Below are 22,911 nucleotides of genomic sequence, written 5' to 3'. Positions count from 1 at the left end.
TTTTTCTTTTAAAACAAAGGGAATTTCTGTCTTTTTTGCCCCAAAATAAGGAAAATTTCTGACTTATTACCCTGAAATAAGTGAAATTTCTGCAATTTTGCCCCAAAATAAGAGAAATTTCTGCCTTTTTGCCCTGAAATATGTGAAATTTCTGCAATTTTACCCCAAAATTAGGTGAATTTCTGCATTTTTGCCCCAAAATAATGGGAATTTCTGCCTTTTTTCCCCAAAATAAGAAAAATTTTTGCTTTTTTTCTAAGTAATAAGTCAAATTTCTGCAATTTTGCCCTAAAATAAGGGGAATTTCTGTTTTTTGCCTTCAAATAAGGGAAATTTCTGCAATTTTGCCCTAAAATAAGGGGAATTTCTGCTTTTGCCCCAAAATAAAGAGATTTTCTGTTTTTTGCCCCAAAATAAGGAGAATTTCTGTCTTTTTGCCTGAAAATTATGAGAATTTCTGCAATTTTGCTCCAAAATACGGGGATTTTCATCCTTTTTTGCCGAGAATAAGGGGAACTTCTGCCATTTTGCCGCGAAATAAGTGAAATTTCTGCAGTTTTACCCCAAAATAAGGGGAATTTCTGCTTTTTGCCCCAAAATTAGAGGAATTTCTGCATTTTTGCTCCAAAATACAGGGAATTTCTGCCTTTTTGCCCGAAAATAAAGTGAATGTATACCTTTTTGCCATGAAAAAGGAAAATTTCTACATTTTTGCCACAAAATAAAGGGTTTTTCCGCATTTTTGACTCAAAATAAGTGCAATTTCTGACTTTTCCCCAAAAATAAACAAAATTTCTGTTTTTTGCCCTAACATGAAGGAAATTTCTGACTTTTTGCCCGAAAATAAGGGGGATTTCAGCCTTTTTACTTCAAAATAACAGGAATTTCTGCGTTTTGCCCCAAAATATAGGGAATTTCTGCCTTTTTGCCTCAAAATAAAAAAAATCTCTGCAATTTTGTTCCAAAATAAAAGAAATTTCTGCCTTTTTGCCCCAAAATAAGAAAATTTTTTCCTTTTTTTGAAATAACTGAAATTTCTGCAATTTTGCCCCAAAATAAGGGAAAATTCTGCAATTTTGCCCAAATGTAAAGAAAATTTCTACAATTTTGCACCAAAATATGGGGAATTTCTTACTTTTTGCTCCTTAAAAAAGGAGATTTTCTGTCTTTTTCCCCATAATAAGGAGAATTTCTGCCTTTTTGCTCGAAAATTTTGAGAATTTCTGCAATTTTGCTTCAAAATACGGGGAATTTCTGCCTTTTAGCCCCAAAATAAAGGGAATTTCTGCATTTTACCTCTAAATAAGGGGAATTTCTGCATTTTACCTAAAAATAAAAAGAATTTCTGCCTTTTGCCCCAAAATATGGGGAATTTCTGCCTTTTTGTTCCAAAATAAGGAAAATTTCTTCAATCTTGTACCATAATAAAAGAAATTTCTGCTTTTTGCCCCAAAATAAGGAGAATTTCTGACTTTTTGCCCTGAAATAAATGAAATTTCTGCAATTTTGCCCCAAAATAAGGGGAATTTCTGCCTTTGCCCCAAAATATGGGGAATTTCAGCATTTTACCTCAAAATAAGGGGAATTTCAGCCTTTTTGCACCAAAATATGGAGAATTTCTGCCTTTTTGCCCCAAAATAAAGGGAATTTCTGCATTTTTGCACCAATATTAGGGGAATTTCTGCAATTTTGCTCCAAAATACGGGTCATTTCTGCCTTTTTGCCCGAAATTAAGAGGAATTTCTGCCATTTTGTTCCGAAATAAGTGAAATTTCTTCAATTTTAGCCAAAAATTAGGAATTTCATCTTTTTGCCCCAAAATAAGAGGAATTTCTGCCATTTTGCCCTGAAATATTTGAAATTTCTGCAATTTTGCCCCAAATAAGGAAAATTTCTGCAATTTTGCCCCAAAATAAGGTAAATTCCTGCAATTTTGCCCCAAAATAAAGGAAATTTCTGGAATTTTGCCCCAAAGTAAGGGCAATTTCTGATTTTTGCCCCAAAATAATGGGAATTTCTGCCTTTTGCCCCAAAATTAGTGGAATTTCGGCAATTTTGCTCCATAATACAGGGAATTTCTGCCTTTTTGCCCGAAAATAAGGGGAATGCATAGCCGTTTGCCATATAAAAAGGAAATTTCTTGATTTTTGTTCCAAAATAAGGGGAATTTCTGCCTTTTTGCCTCTAAATAAGTGGAATTTCTGTTTTTTTTTCCCCAAAACGAAGGAAATTTCTGTCTTTTTTGCCCCAAAATAAGGGGAATTTCTGATTTATTACCCTGAAATAAGTGAAATTTCTGCAATTTTGCCTCAAATTAAGGGAAATTTCTGCCTTTTTGCCCCCAAATATGGAGAATTTCAGGCTTTTTACCTCAAAATGAGGGGAATTTCTGCATTTTTGCCACAAAATATTAGGAATTTCTGCCTTTTTGCCCCACAATAAGGAAAATTTCTGCCTTTTGTCCCTGAAATAAGTTAAATTTCTGCAATTTTACCATAAAATAAGTGAAATTTCTGCAATTTTGCCCCAAAATAAGGGAAATTTCTGGAATTTTGCCCCAAAATAAGTGGAATTTCTGAGTTTTGCCCCAAAATAAAGAGAATTTCTGTCTTTTTGCCCCAACATATAGAGAATTTCTTTCTTTTTGCCCCACAATTAGGGGAACTTCTGCAATTTTGCTCCAAAATACGGGGAATTTCTGCCTTTTTGCCCGAAAATAAAGGGAATGCATACCTTTTTGCCATATAAAAAGGAAATTTCTTCATTTTTGCTCCAAAATAAGGGGAATTTCTGCCTTTTTGCCTCTAAATAAGTGGAATTTCTGTCTTTTTTCCCCAAAACAAAGGGAATTTCTGTCTTTTTTGCCCCAAAATAAAAGGAATTTCTGACTTATTACCCTGAAATAAGTGAAATTTCTGCAATTTTGCCCCAAAATAAGGGAAATTTCTGCCTTTTTGCCCCCAAATATGGAGAATTTAAGCCTTTTTACCTCAAAATGAGGGGAAATCCTGCATTTTTGCCACAAAATATTAGGAATTTCTGCCTTTTTGCCCCAAAATGAGGAAAATTTCTGCCTTTTTTCCCTGAAATAAGTGAAATTTCTGCCATTTTACCATAAAATAAGTGAAAATTCTGCAATTTTGCCCCAAATTAAGGGAAATTTCTGGAATTTTGCCCCAAAATAAGTGGAATTTCTGAGTTTTGCACCAAAATAAAGAGAATTTCTGTCTTTTTGCCCCAACATATAGAGAATTTCTTCCTTTTTGCCCCACAATTAGGAGAATTTCTGCAATTTTGCTCCAAAATACGGGGAATTTCTGCCTTTTTGCCCTAAAATAAGGGGAATGCATACCTTTTTGACATTAAAAAGGGAAATTTCTTCATTTTTGCTCCAAAAGAAGGGGAATTTCTGCCTTTTTGCCTCTAAATAAGTGCAATTTCTGTCTTTTTCTTTTAAAACAAAGGGAATTTCTGTCTTTTTTGCCCCAAAATAAGGAAAATTTCTGACTTATTACCCTGAAATAAGTGAAATTTCTGCAATTTTGCCCCAAAATAAGAGAAATTTCTGCCTTTTTGCCCTGAAATATGTGAAATTTCTGCAATTTTACCCCAAAATTAGGTGAATTTCTGCATTTTTGCCCCAAAATAATGGGAATTTCTGCCTTTTTTCCCCAAAATAAGAAAAATTTTTGCTTTTTTTCTAAGTAATAAGTCAAATTTCTGCAATTTTGCCCTAAAATAAGGGGAATTTCTGTTTTTTGCCTTCAAATAAGGGAAATTTCTGCAATTTTGCCCTAAAATAAGGGGAATTTCTGCTTTTGCCCCAAAATAAAGAGATTTTCTGTTTTTTGCCCCAAAATAAGGAGAATTTCTGTCTTTTTGCCTGAAAATTATGAGAATTTCTGCAATTTTGCTCCAAAATACGGGGATTTTCATCCTTTTTTGCCGAGAATAAGGGGAACTTCTGCCATTTTGCCGCGAAATAAGTGAAATTTCTGCAGTTTTACCCCAAAATAAGGGGAATTTCTGCTTTTTGCCCCAAAATTAGAGGAATTTCTGCATTTTTGCTCCAAAATACAGGGAATTTCTGCCTTTTTGCCCGAAAATAAAGTGAATGTATACCTTTTTGCCATGAAAAAGGAAAATTTCTACATTTTTGCCACAAAATAAAGGGTTTTTCCGCATTTTTGACTCAAAATAAGTGCAATTTCTGACTTTTCCCCAAAAATAAACAAAATTTCTGTTTTTTGCCCTAACATGAAGGAAATTTCTGACTTTTTGCCCGAAAATAAGGGGGATTTCAGCCTTTTTACTTCAAAATAACAGGAATTTCTGCGTTTTGCCCCAAAATATAGGGAATTTCTGCCTTTTTGCCTCAAAATAAAAAAAATCTCTGCAATTTTGTTCCAAAATAAAAGAAATTTCTGCCTTTTTGCCCCAAAATAAGAAAATTTTTTCCTTTTTTTGAAATAACTGAAATTTCTGCAATTTTGCCCCAAAATAAGGGAAAATTCTGCAATTTTGCCCAAATGTAAAGAAAATTTCTACAATTTTGCACCAAAATATGGGGAATTTCTTACTTTTTGCTCCTGAAAAAAGGAGATTTTCTGTCTTTTTCCCCATAATAAGGAGAATTTCTGCCTTTTTGCTCGAAAATTTTGAGAATTTCTGCAATTTTGCTTCAAAATACGGGGAATTTCTGCCTTTTAGCCCCAAAATAAAGGGAATTTCTGCATTTTACCTCTAAATAAGGGGAATTTCTGCATTTTACCTAAAAATAAAAAGAATTTCTGCCTTTTGCCCCAAAATATGGGGAATTTCTGCCTTTTTGTTCCAAAATAAGGAAAATTTCTTCAATCTTGTACCATAATAAAAGAAATTTCTGCTTTTTGCCCCAAAATAAGGAGAATTTCTGACTTTTATCCCTGAAATAAATGAAATTTCTGCAATTTTGCCCCAAAATAAGGGGAATTTCTGCCTTTGCCCCAAAATATGGGGAATTTCAGCATTTTACCTCAAAATAAGGGGAATTTCAGCCTTTTTGCACCAAAATATGGAGAATTTCTGCCTTTTTGCCCCAAAATAAAGGGAATTTCTGCATTTTTGCACCAATATTAGGGGAATTTCTGCAATTTTGCTCCAAAATACGGGTCATTTCTGCCTTTTTGCCCGAAATTAAGAGGAATTTCTGCCATTTTGTTCCGAAATAAGTGAAATTTCTTCAATTTTAGCCAAAAATTAGGAATTTCATCTTTTTGCCCCAAAATAAGAGGAATTTCTGCCATTTTGCCCTGAAATATTTGAAATTTCTGCAATTTTGCCCCAAATAAGGAAAATTTCTGCAATTTTGCCCCAAAATAAGGTAAATTCCTGCAATTTTGCCCCAAAATAAAAAAAATTTCTGGAATTTTGCCCCAAAGTAAGGGCAATTTCTGATTTTTGCCCCAAAATAATGGGAATTTCTGCCTTTTGCCCCAAAATTAGTGGAATTTTGGCAATTTTGCTCCAAAATACAGGGAATTTCTGCCTTTTTGCCCGAAAATAAGGGGAATGCATAGCCGTTTGCCATATAAAAAGGAAATTTCTTGATTTTTGTTCCAAAATAAGGGGAATTTCTGCCTATTTGCCTCTAAATAAGTGGAATTTCTGTTTTTTTTCCCCAAAACGAAGGAAATTTCTGTCTTTTTTGCCCCAAAATAAGGGGAATTTCTGACTTATTACCCTGAAATAAGTGAAATTTCTGCAATTTTGCCTCAAATTAAGGGAAATTTCTGCCTTTTTGCCCCCAAATATGGAGAATTTCAGGCTTTTTACCTCAAAATGAGGGGAATTTCTGCATTTTTGCCACAAAATATTAGGAATTTCTGCCTTTTTGCCCCACAATAAGGAAAATTTCTGCCTTTTGTCCCTGAAATAAGTTAAATTTCTGCAATTTTACCATAAAATAAGTGAAATTTCTGCAATTTTGCCCCAAAATAAGGGAAATTTCTGGAATTTTGCCCCAAAATAAGTGGAATTTCTGAGTTTTGCCCCAAAATAAAGAGAATTTCTGTCTTTTTGCCCCAACATATAGAGAATTTCTTTCTTTTTGCCCCACAATTAGGGGAACTTCTGCAATTTTGCTCCAAAATACGGGGAATTTCTGCCTTTTTGCCCGAAAATAAGGGGAATGCATACCTTTTTGCAATTAAAAAGGGAAATTTCTTCATTTTTGCTCCAAAAGAAGGGGAATTTCTGCCTTTTTGCCTCTAAATAAGTGAAATTTCTGTCTTTTTCTTTTAAAACAAAGGGAATTTCTGTCTTTTTTGCACCAAAATAAAGAAAATTTCTGACTTATTACCCTGAAATAAGTGAAATTTCTGCAATTTTGCCCCAAAATAAGGGAAATTTCTGCCTTTTTGCCCTGAAATGTGAAATTTCTGCAATTTTACCCCAAAATTATGTGAATTTCTGCATTTTTGCCCTAAAATAATGGGAATTTCTGCCTTTTTGCCCAAAAATAAGAAAAATTTTTGCTTTTTTTCTATTAAATAAGTGAAATTTCTGCAATTTTGCCCTAAAATAAGGGAAATTTTTGCAATTTTTCCCCATAATAAGGGAAATTTCTGCAATTTTGCCCCAAAATAAGGGGAATTTCTGTTTTTTGCCTTCAAATAAGGGAAATTTCTGAAATTTTGCCCTAAAATAAGGGGAATTTCTGCCTTTTGCCCCAAAATAAGGAGATTTTCTGTTTTTTGCCTCAAAATAAGGAGAATTTCTGTCTTTTTGCCTGAAAATTATGAGAATTTCTGCAATTTTGCTCCAAAATACGGGGATTTACTGATTTTTTTGCTGAGAATAAGGGGAACTTCTGCCATTTTGCCGCTAAATAAGTGAAATTTCTGCAGTTTTACATCAAAATAAAGGAAATTTCTGCCTTTTTGCCCCAAAATTAAGGGAATTTCTGCAATTTTGCTCCAAAATACAGGGAATTTCTGCTTCTTTGCCCGAAAATAAAGTGAATGTATACATTTTTGCCATAAAAAAGGGAAATTTCTACATTTTTGCCACAAATTAATGGGATTTTCTGCCTTTTTGACTCAAAATAAGTGCAATTTCTGCCTTTTCCCCAAAAACAAACAAAATTTCTGTTTTTTTCCCTAACATGAAGGAAATTTCTGACTTTTTGCTCGAAAATAAGGGGGATTTCAACCTTTTTACTTCAAAATAAGGGGAATTTCTGCCTTTTTGCCCCAAAAAAATAAAAATCTCTGCAATTTTGTTCCAAAATAAAAGAAATTTCTGCCTTTTTGCCCCAAAATAAAAAAATTTCTTCCTTTTTTTCTGAAATAAGTGAAATTTCTGCAATTTTGCACCAAAATAAGGAAATTTCTGCAATTTTGCCCAAATATAAAGAAAATTTCTGCAATTTTGCCCCAAAATATGGGGAATTTCTTAATTTTTGCTCCTGAAAAAAGGAGATTTTCTGTCTTTTTGCCCCAAAATAAGGAGAATTTCTGCCTTTTTGCTCTAAAATTTTGAGAATTTCTGAAATTTTGCTACAAAATAAGGGGAATTTTTGCCTTTTAGCCCCAAAATAAAGGGAATTTCTGCATTTTACCTCAAAATAAAAAGAATTTCTGCCTTTTGCCCCAAAATATGGGGAATTTCTGCCTTTTTGTTCCAAAATAAGGAAAATTTCTTCAATCTTGTACCATAATAAAAGAAATTTCTGCTTTTTACCCCAAAATAAGGAGAATTTCTGACTTTTTGCCCTGAAATAAATAAAATTTCTGCAATTTTGCCCCAAAATAAGGGGAATTTCTGCCTTTGCCCCAAAATATGGGGAATTTCAGCATTTTACTTCAAAATAAGGGGAATTTCAGCCTTTTTGCACCAAAATATGGAGAATTTCTGCATTTTTGCCCCAAAATAAAAAAAATTTCTGCATTTTTCACAAATATTAAGGGAATTTCTGCAATTTTGCTCCAAAATACGGGTCATTTCTGCCTTTTTGCCCGAAATTAAGAGGAATTTCTGCCTTTTTGTTCCGAAATAAGTGAAATTTCTTCAATTTTAGCCAAAATATAGGAATTTCATCTTTTTGCCCAAAATAAGGGGAATTTCTGCCATTTTGCCCTGAAATATTTGAAATTTCTGCATTCTTCCCCAAAATAAGGGGAATTTCTGCCTCTTTGCCCCAAAATAAGGGGAATTTCAGCCTTATAACCTCAAAATAAGAGAAATTTCTGCCTTTTTGCCACAAAATAATAGGAATTTCTGCCTTATTTCCCCAAAATAAGTAAAATTTCTGCAATTTTGCCCCAAAATAGGGGAATTTCTCCCTTTTTGTCCCAAAATAAAGGAAATTTCAGCCTTTTTACCTGAAAATAAGTAAAATTTCTGCAATTTTGCCCCAAATAAGGGAAATTTCTGCAATTTTGCCCCAAAATAAGGTAAATTCCTGCAATTTTGCCCCAAAATAAAGGAAATTCCTGGAATTTTGCCCCAAAGTAAAAGCAATTTCTGATTTTTGCCCCAAAATAATGGGAATTTCTGCCTTTTGCCCCAAAATTAGGGGAATTTCTGCAATTTTGCTCCAAAATACGGGGAATTTCTGCCTTTTTGCCCGAAAATAAAGGGAATGCATACCTTTTTGCCATATAAAAAGGAAATTTCTTCATTTTTGCTCCAAAATAAGGGGAATTTCTGCTTTTTTGCCTCTAAATAAGTGGAATTTCTGTCTTTTTTCCCCAAAACAAAGGGAATTTCTGTCTTTTTTGCCCCAAAATAAAAGGAATTTCTGACTTATTACCCTGAAATAAGTGAAATTTCTGCAATTTTGCCCCAAAATAAGGGAAATTTCTGCCTTTTTGCCCGAAAATAAGGGGAATTTCAGCCTTATAACCTCAAAATAAGGGAAATTTCTGCCATTTTGCCACAAAATAATAGGAATTTCTGCCTTATTGCCCCAAAATAAGGAAAATTTCTGCAATTTTGCCCCAAAATAGAGAAATTTCTCCCTTTTTTTCCCAAAATAAAGGAAATTTCAGCCTTTTTACCTGAAAATAAGTGAAATTTCTGCAATTTTGCCCCAAATAAGGGAAATTTCTGCAATTTTGCCCCCAAATAAGGTAAATTCCTGCAATTTTGCCCCAAAATAAAGGAAATTTCTGGAATTTTGCCCCAAAGTAAGGGCATTTTCTGATTTTTGCCCCAAAATAATGGGAATTTCTTCCTTTTGCCCCAAAATTAGGGGAATTTCTGCAATTTTGCTCCAAAATACGGGGAATTTCTGCCTTTTTGCCTGAAAATAAGGGGAATGCATTCGTTTTTGCCATATAAAAAGAAAATTTCTTCATTTTTGCTCCAAAATAAGGGGAATTTCTGCTTTTTTGCCTCTAAATAAGTGGAATTTCTGTCTTTTTTCCTTAAAACAAAGGGAATTTCTGTCTTTTGGCCCCAAAATAAGGGGAATTTCTGACTTATTACCCTGAAATAAGTGAAATTTCTGCAATTTTGCCCCAAAATAAGGGAAATTTCTGCCTTTTTGCTCCCAAATATGGAGAATTTCAGCCCTTTTACCTCAAAATGAGGGGAATTTCTGAATTTTTGCCAAAAAATATTAGGAATTTCTGCCTTTTTGCCCCAAAATAAGGAAAATTTCTGCCTTTTTTCCCTGAAATAAGTGAAATTTCTGCAATTTTACCATAAAATAAGTGAAATTTCGGCAATTTTGCCCCAAAATTAGGAAAATTTCTGGAATTTTGCCCCAAAATAAGTGGAATTTTTGAGTTTTGCCCCAAAATTATGAGAATTTCTGTCTTTTTGCCCCAACATATAGAGAATTTCTTCCTTTTTGCCCCACAATTAGGAGAATTTCTGCAATTTTGCTCCAAAATACAGGGAATTTCTGCCTTTTTTCCCAAAAATAAGGGGAATGCATACCTTTTTGCCATTAAAAAGGGAAATTTCTTCATTTTTGCTTCAAAATAAGGGGAATTTCTGCCTTTTGGCCTCTAAATAAGTGAAATTTCTGTATTTTTCTTATAAAACAAAAGGAATTTCTGTCTTTTTTGCCCCAAAATAAGGAAAATTTCTGACTTATTACCCTGAAATAAGTGAAATTTCTGCAATTTTGCCCCAAAATAAGGGAAATTTCTGCCTTTTTGCCCTGAAATATGTGAAATTTCTGCAATTTTACCCCAAAATTAGGTGAATTTCTGCATTTTTGCCCCAAAATAATGGGAATTTCTGCCCTTTTGCCCCAAAATAAGAAAAATTTTTGCTTTTTTTCTATGAAAGAAGTGAAATTTCTGCAATTTTGCCCTAAAATAAGGGAAATTTTTGCAATTTTTCCACATAATAAGGGAAATTTCTGCAATTTTGCCCCAAAATAAGGGGAATTTCTGTTTTTTGCCTTCAAATAAGGGAAATTTCTGCCTTTTGCCCCAAAATAAGGAGATTTTCTGTTTTTTGCCTCAAAATAAGGAGAATTTCTGTCTTTTTGCCTGAAAATTATGAGAATTTCTGCAATTTTGCTCCAAAATACGGGGATTTTCTGCTTTTTTTGCCGAGAATAAGGGGAACTTCTGCCATTTTGCCTCGAAATAAGTGAAATTTCTGCAGTTTTACCCCAAAATAAGGGGAATTTTTGCCTTTTTGTTCCAAAATCAGGGGAATTTCTGCAATTTTGCTCCAAAATACAGGGAATTTCTGCCTTTTTGCCCGAAAATAAAGTGAATTTATAACTTTTTGCCATAAAAAAGGGAAATTTCTACATTTTTGCCACAAAATAAGGGGATTTTCCGCCTTTTTGACTCAAAATAAGTGCAATTTCTGCCTTTTCCCCAAAAATAAACAAAATTTCTGTTTTTTGCCCTAACATGAAGGAAATTTCTGAATTTTTGCCCAAAAATAAGGGGGATTTCAGCATTTTTACTTCAAAATAAGGGAAAATATCTGCCTTTTGCCCCAAAATATGGGGAATTTCAGCCTTTTTGCCTCAAAATAAGAAAAATCTCTGCAATTTTGTTCCAAAATAAAAGAAATTTCTGCCTTTTTGCCCCAAAATAAGAAAATTTCAGCCTTTTTTCTGAAATAAGTGAAATTTCTGCAATTTTGCCCCAAAATAAGTGAAATTTCTGCAATTTTGCCCTAATATAAAGAAAATTTCTGCAATTTTGCCCCAAAATATGGGGAATTTCTTACTTTTTGCTCCTGAAAAAAGGAGATTTTCTGTCTTTTTGCCCCAAAATAAGGAGAATTTCTGCCTTTTTGCTCTAAAATTTTGAGAATTTCTGAAATTTTGCTACAAAATAAGGGGAATTTTTGCCTTTTAGCCCCAAAATAAAGGGAATTTCTGCATTTTACCTCTAAATAAGGGGAATTTCTGCATTTTACCTCAAAATAAAAAGAATTTCTGCCTTTTGCCCCAAAATATGGGGAATTTCTGCCTTTTTGTTCCAAAATAAGGAAAATTTCTTCAATCTTGTACTATAATAAAAGAAATTTCTGCTTTTTGCCCCAAAATAAGGAGAATTTCTGACGTTTTGCCCTGAAATAAATAAAATTTCTGAAATTTTGCCCCAAAATAAGGGGAATTTCTGCCTTTGCCCCAAAATATGGGGAATTTCAGCATTTTACTTCAAAATAAGGGGAATTTCAGCCTTTTTGCACCAAAATATGGAGAATTTCTGCCTTTTTGCCCCAAAATAAAAAGAATTTCTGCATTTTTTCACCAATATTAGGAGAATTTCTGCAATTTTGCTCCAAAATACGGGTCATTTCTGCCCTTTTGCCCAAAATTAAGAGGAATTTCTGCCTTTTTGTTCCGAAATAAGTGAAATTTCTTCAATTTTAGCCAAAATATAGGAATTTCATCTTTTTGCCCCAAAATAAGGGGAATTTCTGCCATTTTGCCCTGAAATATTTGAAATTTCTGCATTCTTCCCCAAAATAAGGGGAATTTCTGCCTCTTTGCCCCAAAATAAGGGGAATTTCAGCCTTATAACCTCAAAATAAGGGAAATTTCTGCCTTTTTGCCACAAAATAATAGGAATTTCTGCCTTATTTCTTCAAAATAAGTAAAATTTCTAAAATTTTGTTCCAAAATAGGGGAATTTCTCCCTTTTTGTCCCAAAATAAAGGAAATTTCAGCCTTTTTACCTGAAAATAAGTAAAATTTCTACAATTTTGCCCCAAATAAGGGAAATGTCTGCAATTTTGCCCCAAAATAAGGTAAATTCCTGCAATTTTGCCCCAAAATAAAGGAAATTCCTGGAATTTTGCCCCAAAGTAAGGGCAATTTCTGATTTTTGACCCAAAATAATGGGAATTTCTGCCTTTTGCCCCAAAATTAGGGGAATTTCTGCAATTTTGCTCCAAAATACGGGGAATTTCTGCCTTTTTGCCCGAAAATAAAGGGAATGCATACCTTTTTGCTATATAAAAAGGAAATTTCTTCATTTTTGCTCCAAAATAAGGGGAATTTCTGCCTTTTTGCCTCTAAATAAGTGGAATTTCTGTCTTTTTTCCCTAAAACAAAGGGAATTTCTGTCTTTTTTGCCCCAAAATAAGGGGAATTTCTGACTTATTACCCTGAAATAAGTGAAATTTCTGCAATTTTGCCCCAAAATAAGGGAAATTTCTGCCTTTTTGCCCCCAAATATGGAGAATTTCAGCCTTTTTACCTCAAAATGAGGGGAATTCTTGCATTTTTGCCACAAAATATTAGGAATTTCTGCATTTTTGCCCCAAAATAAGGAAAATTTCTGCCTTTTTTTCCTGAAATAAGTGAAATTTCTGCAATTTTACCATAAAATAAGTGAAATTTCTTCAATTTTGCCCCAAATTAAGGGAAATTTCTGGAATTTTACCCCAAAATAAGTGGAATTTCTGAGTTTTGCACCAAAATAAGGAGAATTTCTGTCTTTTTGCCCCAACATATAGAGAATTTCTTCCTTTTTGCCCCACAATTAGGAGAATTTCTGCAATTTTGCTCCAAAATACGGGGAATTTCTGCCTTTTTGCCCGAAAATAAGGGGAATGCATACCTTTTTGCCATTAAAAAGCCAAATTTCTTCATTTTTGCTCCAAAAGAAGGGGAATTTCTGCCTTTTTGCCTCTAAATAAGTGCAATTTCTGTCTTTTTCTTTTAAAACAATGGGAATTTCTGTCTTTTTTGCCCCAAAATAAAGAAAATTTCTGACTTATTACCCTGAAATAAGTGAAATTTCTGCAATTTTGCCCCAAAATAAGGGAAATTTCTGCCTATTTGCCCTGAAATATGTGAAATTTCTGCAATTTTACCCCAAAATTAGGTGAATTTCTGCATTTTTGCCCCAAAATAAGGGGAATTTCTGCCTATTTGCCCTGAAATATGTGAAATTTCTGCAATTTTACCCCAAAATTAGGTGAATTTCTGCATTTTTGCCCCAAAATAATGGGAATTTCTGCCTTTTTTCACCAAAATAAGAAAATTTTTTGCTTTTTTTCTAAGTAATAAGTCAAATTTCTGCAATTTTGCCCTAAAATAATGGGAATTTCTGTTTTTTGCCTTCAAATAAGGGAAATTTCTGCAATTTTGCCCTAAAATAAGGGGAATTTCTGCTTTTGCCCCAAAATAAAGAGATTTTCTGTTTTTTGCCCCAAAATAAGGAGAATTTTTGTCTTTTTGCCTGAAAATTATGAGAATTTCTGCAATTTTGCTCCAAAATACGGGGATTTTCATCCTTTTTTGCCGAGAATAAGGGGAACTTCTGCCATTTTGCCGCGAAATAAGTGAAATTTCTGCAGTTTTACCCCAAAATGAGGGGAATTTCTGCTTTTTGCCCCAAAATTAAAGGAATTTCTGCATTTTTGCTCCAAAATACAGGGAATTTCTGCCTTTTTGCCCGAAAATAAAGTGAATGTATACCTTTTTGCCATAAATAAGAAAAATTTCTACATTTTTGCCACAAAATAAAGGGATTTTCCGCATTTTTGACTCAAAATATGTGCAATTTCTGACTTTTCCCCAAAAATAAACAAAATTTCTGTTTTTTGCCCTAACATGAAGGAAATTTCTGACTTTTTGCCTGAAAATAAGGGGGATTTCAGCCTTTTTACTTCAAAATAACAGGAATTTCTGCGTTTTGCCCCAAAATATAGGGAATTTCTGCCTTTTTGCCTCAAAATAAAAAAAATCTCTGCAATTTTGTTCCAAAATAAACGAAATTTCTGCCTTTTTGCCCCAAAATAAGAAAATTTCTTCCTTTTTTTGAAATAAGTGAAATTTCTGCAATTTTGCCCCAAAATAAGGGAAATTTCTGCAATTTTGCCCAAATGTAAAGAAAATTTCTACAATTTTGCACCAAAATATGGGGAATTTCTTACTTTTTGCTCCTGAAAAAAGGAGATTTTCTGTCTTTTTGCCCCATAATAAGGAGAATTTCTGCCTTTTTGCTCGAAAATTTTGAGAATTTCTGCAATTTTGCTTCAAAATACGGGGAATTTCTGCCTTTTAGCCCCAAAATAAAGGGAATTTCTGCATTTTACCTTTAAATAAAGGGAATTTCTGCATTTTACCTAAAAATAAAAAGAAAATCTGCCTTTTGCCCCAAAATATGGGGAATTTCTGCCTTTTTGTTTCAAAATAAGGAAAATTTCTTCAATCTTGTATCATAATAAAAGAAATTTCTGCTTTTTGCCCCAAAATAAGGAGAATTTCTGACTTTTTGCCCTGAAATAAATGAAATTTCTGCAATTTTGCCCAAAAATAAGGGGAATTTCTGCCTTTGCCCCAAAATATGGGGAATTTCAGCATTTTACCACAAAATAAGGGGAATTTCAGCCTTTTTGCACCAAAATATGGAGAATTTCTGCCTTTTTGCCCCAAAATAAAGGGAATTTCTGCATTTTTGCACCAATATTAGGGGAATTTCTGCAATTTTGCTCCAAAATACGGGTCATTTCTGCCTTTTTGCCCGAAATTAAGAGGAATTTCTGCCATTTTGTTCCGAAATAAGTGAAATTTCTTCAATTTTAGCCAAAAATTAGGAATTTCATTTTTTTGCCCCAAAATAAGAGGAATTTCTGCCATTTTGCCCTGAAATATTTGAAATTTCTGCAATTTTACCCCAAAATAAGGGGAATTTCTGCCTTTTTGCCCCATAATAAGGGGAATTTCAGCCTTATAACCTCAAAATAAGAGAAATTTCTGCCTTTTTGCCACAAAATAATAGGAATTTCTGCCTTATTGCCCCAAAATAAGGAAAATTTCTGCAATTTTGCCCCAAAATAGAGGATTTCTCCCTTTTTTTTTCCAAAAATAAAGGAAATTTCAGCCTTTTTACCTGAAAATAAGTGAAATTCCTGCAATTTTGCCCCAAAAATAAAGGTAATTTCTGGAATTTTGCCCCAAAGTAAAGGCAATTTCTGATTTTTGCCCCAAAATAATGGGAATTTCTGCCTTTTGCCCAAAAATTAGGGAAATTTCTGCAATTTTGCTCCAAAATACGGGGAATTTCTGCCTTTTTGCCCGAAAATAAGGAGAATGCATACCTTTTTGCCATAAAAAAGGGAAATTTCTTAATTTTTGCTCCAAAATAAGAGGAATTTTTGTTTTTTTGCCCCTAAATAAGTGGAATTTCTGTTTTTTTTTTTCTTTCAAAACTAAAGGAATTTCTGTCTTTTTTCCCCAAAATAAGGAAAATTTCTGACTTATTACCCTGAAATAAGTGAAATTTCTGCAATTTTGCCCCAAAATAAAAAAAATTTCTGCAATTTTGCCCAAATGTAATGGAAATTTCTGCAATTTTGCCCCAAAATAAGAAGAATTTCTGACTTTTTGCCCCCGAAAAAAGGAGATTTTCTGTCTTTTTGCCCCAAAATAAGAAGAATTTCTGTCTGTTTGCCTAAAAATTATGAGAATTTCTGCAATTTTGCTTCAAAATATGGGGAATTTCTGCCTTTTTGCCCCAAAATAAAAGGAAATTCTGCATTTTTGCACCAATATTAGGAGAATTTCTGCAATTTTGCTCCAAAAATACGGGTCATTTCTGTCTTTTTGCCCAAAATTAAGAGAAATTTCTGCCTTTTTTTTCCGAAATAAGTGAAATTTCTTCAATTTTAGCCAAAAATTAGGGATTTTATCTTTTTGCCCCAAAATAAGGGATAATTTCCACCATTTTGCCCTGAAATATTTAAAATTTCTGCAATTTTACCCCAAAATAAAGGAAATTTCTGCCTTTTGCCCCAAAATAATGGGAATTTCAGCCTTATTACCTCAAAATAAGGAAAATTTCTTCCTTCTTGCAACAAAATAATAGGAATTTTTGCCTTATTGCCCCAAAATAAGGAAAATTTCTGCAATTTTGCCCCAAAATAAAGGGAATTTCTCCCTTTTTGTCCCAAAATAAAGAGAATTTCAGCCTTTTTACCTGAAAATAAGTGAAATTTCTGCAATTTTGCCCCAAATAAGGGAAATTTCTGCAATTTTGCCCCAAAATAATGTAAATTCCTGCAATTTTGCCCCAAAATAAAGGAAATTTCTGGAATTTTGCCCCAAAGTAAGGGGAATTTCTGATTTTTGCCCCAAAATAAAGAGAATTTCTGCCTTTTGCCCCAAAATTAGGGGAATTTCTGCAATTTTGCTCAAAAATACGGGGAATTTCTCCTTTTTGCCTGAAAATAAGGAGAATGCATACCTTTTTGCCTTAAAAAAGGGAAATTTCTTCATTTTTGCTCCAAAATAAGAGGAATTTCTGCCTTTTTGCCTCTAAATAAGTGGAATTTCTGTCTTTTTTCTTCAAAACAAAGGGAATTTCTGTCTTTTTTGCCCCAAAATAAGGGGAATTTCTGACTTATTACCCTGAAATAAGTGAAATTTCTGCAATTTTGCCCCAAAATAAGGGAAATTTCTGCCTTTTTTACCACAAATATGGGGAATTTCAGACTTTTTACCTCAAAATAATGGGAATTTCTGCATTTTTGCCACAATATATTAGAAATTACTGCATTTTTGCCCCAAAATAAGGAAAATTTCTGCCTTTTTTTTCCTGAAATAAGTGAAATTTCTGCAATTTTACCACAAAATAAATGAAATTTCTCCAATTTTGCCCCAAAATAAGGGAAATTTCTGGAATTTTGCCCCAAAATAAGTGGAATTTCTGAGTTTTGCCCCAAAATAAGGAGAATTTCTGTCTTTTTGCCCCAACATATAGAGAGTTTCTGCCTTTTTGCCCCACAATTAGGAGAATTTCTGCAATTTTGCTCCAAAATACGGGGAATTTCTGCCTTTTTGCCCGAAAATAAGGGGAGTGCATATCTGTTTGCCATAAAAAAGTGAAATTTCTTCATTTTTGCTCCAAAATCAGGGGGATTTCTGCATTTTTGCCTCTAAATAAATGGAATTTCTGTCTTTTTCTTCCAAAACAAAGGGAATTTCTGTTTTTCTGCCCCAAAATAAGGAAAATTTCTGACTTATTACCCTGAAATAAGTGAAATTTCTGCAATTTTGCCCCAAAATAAGGGAAATTTCTGCCTTTTTGCCCTGAAATATGTGAAATTTCTGCAATTTTACCCCAAAATAAGGTGAATTTCTGCCTTTTTGCCCCAAAATAATGGGAATTTCTGCTTTTTGCCCCAAAATAAGAAAAATTTTTGCTTTTATTCTCTGAAATAAGTGAAATTTCTGCAATTTTGCCTTAAAATAAGGGAAATTTCTGCAATTTTTCCCTATAATAATGGAAATTTGTGCAATTATGCCCCAAAATAAGGGGATTTTCTGTTTTTTGCCTTCAAATAAGGGAAATTTCTGCAATTTTTCACTAAAATAAGGAGTATTTCTGCCTTTTGCCCAAAAATATAGGGAATGTATACCTTTTTGCCATAAAAAGGGAAATTTCTTCATTTTTGCCACAAAATAAGGGGATTTTCCGCCTTTTAGACTCAAAATAAGTGCAATTTCTGCCTATTTTCCAAAAATAAAGGAAATTTCTGTCTTTTTGCCCCAAAATAAGGGGAATTTCAGCCTTATTACTTCAAAATAAAAAAAATTTCTGCCTTTTTGCAATGAAGTAATAGGAATTTCTCTCTTTTTGCCCCCAAATAAGGACAATTTCTGCAATTTAGCCCCAAAATAAAGGGAATTTCTCCCTTTTTGCCCCAAAATAAAGGAAATATCAGCTTTTTCCTAAAAATAAGTGAAATTTCAGCTATTTTGCCCCAAATAAGGGAAATTTTTGCAATTTTCCCCAAAATAAGGTAAATTCCTGCAATTTTTCCCCAAAATAAAGGAAATTTCTGGAATTTTGCCCCAAAGTAAGGGGAATATCTGATTTTTGCCCAAATAAAGGGAATTTCTGCCTTTTGCCCCAAAATTGGAGAATTTCTTTAATTTTGCTCCAAGATACAGGGAATTTCTGCCTTTTTGCCCAAAAATAAGAAGAATGCATACCTTTTTGCCATAAAAAATGGAAATTTTTTCATTTTTGCTCCAAAATAAGGGGAATTTCTGCCTTTTTGCCTCTAAATAAGTGGAATTTCTGTCTTTTTTCCCCAACACAAAGGGAATTTCTATTATTTTTGCCACAAAATAAAGGGAATTTCTGACTTATTACCCTGAAATACGTGAAATTTCTGCAATTTTGCCCCAAAATAAGGGAAATTTTTGCATTTTTGCCCCCAAATAAGGGGAATTTCAGCCTTTTTACACCAAAATAAAGGGGATTTCTGCATTTTTGCCACAAAATATTAGGAACTTCTGCCTTTTTGCCCCAAAATAAAAAAAATTTCTGCCTTTTTTCCCTGAAATAAGTGAAATTTCTGCAATTTTGCACCAAAATAAGTAAAATTTCTGCAATTTTGCCCCAAAATAAGGAAAATTTCTGGAATTTTGCCCCAAAATAAGTGGAATTTCTGAGTTTTGCCCCAAAATAAGGAGAATTTCTGTTTTTTTGCCCCAACATATAAGGAATTTCTGCCTTTTTGCCACACAATTAAAATAATTTCTGCAATTTTGCTCCAAAATACGGAGAATTTCTGCTTTTTTGCCCGAAAATAAGGGGAATGCATACCTTTTTGCCATAAAAAAAGGGAAATTTCTTCATTTTTGCTCCAAAATAAAAGGAATTTCTGCCTTTTTGCCTCTAAATATGTGGAATTTCTGTCTTTTTCTTCCAAAACAAAGGGAATTTCTGTCTTTTTTGCCCCAAAATAAGGAAAATTTCTGACTTATTACCCTGAAATAATTGAAATTTCGGCAATTTTGCCCCAAAATAAGAGAAATTTCTGTTTTTTTGCCCTGAAATATGTGAAATTTCTGCAATTTTACCACAAAATAATGTGAATTTCTGTCTTTTTCCCCCAAAATAATGGGAATTTCTGCTTTTTGCCTCAAAATAAGAAAAATTTTTGCCTTTTTTCTCTGAAATAAGTGAAATTTTTTCAATTTTGCCCTAAAATAAGGGAAATTTCTGCAATTTTTCCCTATAATAAGGGAAATTTGTTCAATTATGCCCCAAAATAAGGGGAATTTCTGTTTTTTGCCTTCAAATAATGGAAATTTCTGCAATTTTGCCCTAAAATAAGGAGACTTTCTGCCTTTTGCCTAAAAATATAGGGAATGTATATCTTTTTGCCATAAAATAGGGAAATTTCTTCATTTTTGCCCCAAAATAAGGGGATTTTCCACCTTTCAGACTCAAAATAAGTGCAATTTCTGCCTTTTTTCCAAAAATAAACGAAATTTCTGTCTTTTTGCCCCAAAATATGAGGAATTTCTGCCTTTTTGCCCCAAAATAAGAAAAATCTCTGCAATTTTGTACCAAAATAAAAGAAATTTCTGCCTTTTTGCCCCAAAATAAGAAAATTTCTGCCTTTTTTCTGAAATAAGTGAAATTTCTGCAATTTTGCCCCAAAATAAGAGAAATTTCTGCAATTTTGCCCAAATGTGAAGGAAATTTCGGCAGTTTTGCCCCCAAATAAGGGGAATTTCTGACTTTTTGCTCCCGAAAATAATAGATTTTCTGTCTTTTTGCCCCAAAATAAGGAGAATTTCTGCCTTTTTGCCCAAAAATTATGAGAATTTCTGCAATTTTGCTTAAAAATACGGGGAATTTCTGCCTTTTAGCCAAAAAATAAAGGGAATTTCTGCATTTTACCTCTAATAAGGGGAATTTCTGCATTGTACCCCAAAATAAAAAGAATTTCTGCCTTTTGCCCCAAAATATTTGGAATTTCTGCTTTTTTGTTCCAAAATAATGAAAATTTCTTCAATTTTGTAACATAATAAAAGAAATTTCTGCTTTTTGCCCCAAATAAGGGGAATTTCTGACTTTTTGCCCTGAAATAAATGAAATTTCTGCAATTTTGCCAGAAAATAAGGGAAATTAGTGCTTTTTTGCCCAAAAATAAGGGGAATTTCTGCCTTTGCCCCAAAATATGATGAATTTCAGCATTTTACCTCAAAATAAGGGGAATTTCAGCCTTTTTGCACCAAAATATGAAGAATTTCTGCCTTTTTGCCCCAAAATAAAGGGAATTTCTACATTTTTGCACCGATAATAAGGGAATTTCTGCAATTTTGCTCCAAAATACGGGTCATTTCAACCTTTTTGCCTGAAATTAAGTGGAATTTCTGCCTTTTTGTCCCGAAATATGTGAAATTTCATCAATTTTAGCCAAAAATTAGTGATTTCATATTTTTGCCCAAAAATAAGGGGAATTTCTGCCATTTTGCCCTGAAATATATGAAATTTCTGCCTTTTTGCTCCAAAATAAGGGGAATTTCTGCCTTTTTGCCCCAAGATAAGGGGAATTTCAGCCTTATTACCTTAAAATAAGGAAAATTTCTGCCTTTTTGCCACAAAATAATATGAATTTCTGCCTTTTTGCCCCAAAATAAAGGAAATTTCAGCCTTTTTACCTGAAAATAAAATAAATTTCTGCAATTTTGTTCCTAATAAGGGAATTTCTGCAATTTTGCCCCAAAATATGGTAAATACCTGCAATTTTGCCCCAAAATAAAGGAAATTTCTGGAATTTAAACACAAAGTAAGGGGAATGTCTGATTTTGGCCCCCCCAAAAAGGGAATTTTTGCCTTTTGCCCCATAATTAGGGGAATTTCTGCAATTTTGCTCCAAAATACAGGGAATTTCTGCCTTTTTGCCCGAAATTAAGAGGAATGCATACCTTTTTGCCATAAAAAAGGGAAATTTCTTCATTTTTGCTCCAAAATAAGGGGAATTTCTGCATTTTTGCCTCTAAATAAGTGGAATTTCTGTCTTTTTTCCCCAAAACAAAGGGAATTTCTGTCTTTTTGCCCCAAAATAAGGGGAATTTCTGACTTATTACCCTGTAATACGTGAAATTTCTGCAATTTTGCTCCAAAATAAGGGAAATTTCTGCCTTTTTGCCCCCAAATATGGGGAATTTCAGCCTTTTTACCTCACAATAAGGGGGATTTCTGCATTTTTGACACAAAATATTAGGAATTTCTGCCTTATTGCCCCAAAATTAGGAAAATTTTTACCTTTTTTCCCTGAAATAAGTGAAATTTCTGCAATTTTGCCGCAAAATAAGTGAAATTTCTGCAATTTTGCCCCAAAATAAGAAAAATTTCTGAAATTTTGCCCCAAAATAAGTGGAATTTCTTAGTTTTGCCCCAAAATAAGGAGATTTTTCTGTCTTTTTGCAACAACTTATAGAGAATTTCTGCCCTTTTGCCCCACAATTAGGGGAATTTCTGCAATTTTGCTCCAAAATACGGGGAATTTCTGCCTTTTTGCCCGAAAATAAGGGGAATGCATACCTTTTTGCCATAAAAAAGGGAAATTTCTTCATTTTTGCTCCAAAATAAGAGGAATTTCTGCCTTTTGCCCCTAAATAAGTGGAATTTCTGTCTTTTTCTTCCAAAACAAAGGAAATTTCTGTCTTTTTTGCTGCAAAATAAGGAAAATTTCTGACTTATTACCCTGAAATAAGTGAAATTTCTGCAATTTTGCCCCAAAATAAGGGAAATTTCTGCTTTATTTCCCTGAAATAAGTGAAATTTCTGCAATTTTGCCGCAAAATAAGTGAATTTTCTGCAATTTTGCCCCAAAATAAGAAAAATTTCTGAAATTTTGCCCCCAAATAAGTGGAATTTCTGAGTTTTGCCCCAAAATAAGGAGAATTTCTGTCTTTTTGCCCCAACTTATAGAGAATTTCTGCCCCTTTGCCCCACAATTAGGAGAATTTCTGCAATTTTGCTCCAAAATACGGGGAATTTCTGCCTTTTTGCCGAAAATAAGGGGAATGAATACCTTTTTGCCATAAAAAAGGGAAATTTCTTCATTTTTGCTCCAAAATAAGAAGAATTTCTGCTTTTTACCCCTAAATAAGTGGAATTTCTGTCTTTTTCTTCCAAAACAAAGGGAATTTCTGTCTTTTTTGCCCCAAAATAAGGAAAATTTCTGACTTATTACCCTGAAATAAGTGAAATTTCTGCCTTTTTGCCCCAAAATAAGAAAATTTTTGCCTTTTTTCTGAAATAAGTGAAATTTCTGCAATTTTGCCCCAAAATAAAGGAAATTTCTGCAATTTTGCCCAAATGTAAAGGAAATTTCTACAATTTTGCCCCAAAATAAGAAGAATTTCTGACTTTTTGCGCCCGAAAAAAGGAGATTTTCTGCCTTTTTGCCCCAAAATAAGAAGAATTTCTGTCTGTTTGCCTGAAAATTATGAGAATTTCTGCAATTTTGCTTCAAAATACGGGTAATTTCTGCCTTTTTGCCCCAAAATAAAAGGAAATTCTGCATTTTTGCACCAATATTAGGAGAATTTCTGCAATTTTGCTCCAAAATACCGGTCATTTCTGTCTTTTTGCCCGAAATTAAGAGGAATTTCTGATTTTTTTTTCCGAAATAAGTGAAATTTCTTCAATTTTAGCCAAAAATTAGGGATTTTAT

This window comes from Micromys minutus (genome assembly GCF_963924665.1).
Source record: "Micromys minutus genome assembly, contig: SCAFFOLD_43, whole genome shotgun sequence".
NCBI lineage: Eukaryota > Metazoa > Chordata > Mammalia > Rodentia > Muridae > Micromys > Micromys minutus.
Note: the sequence above shows the minus strand (reverse complement) of the source record.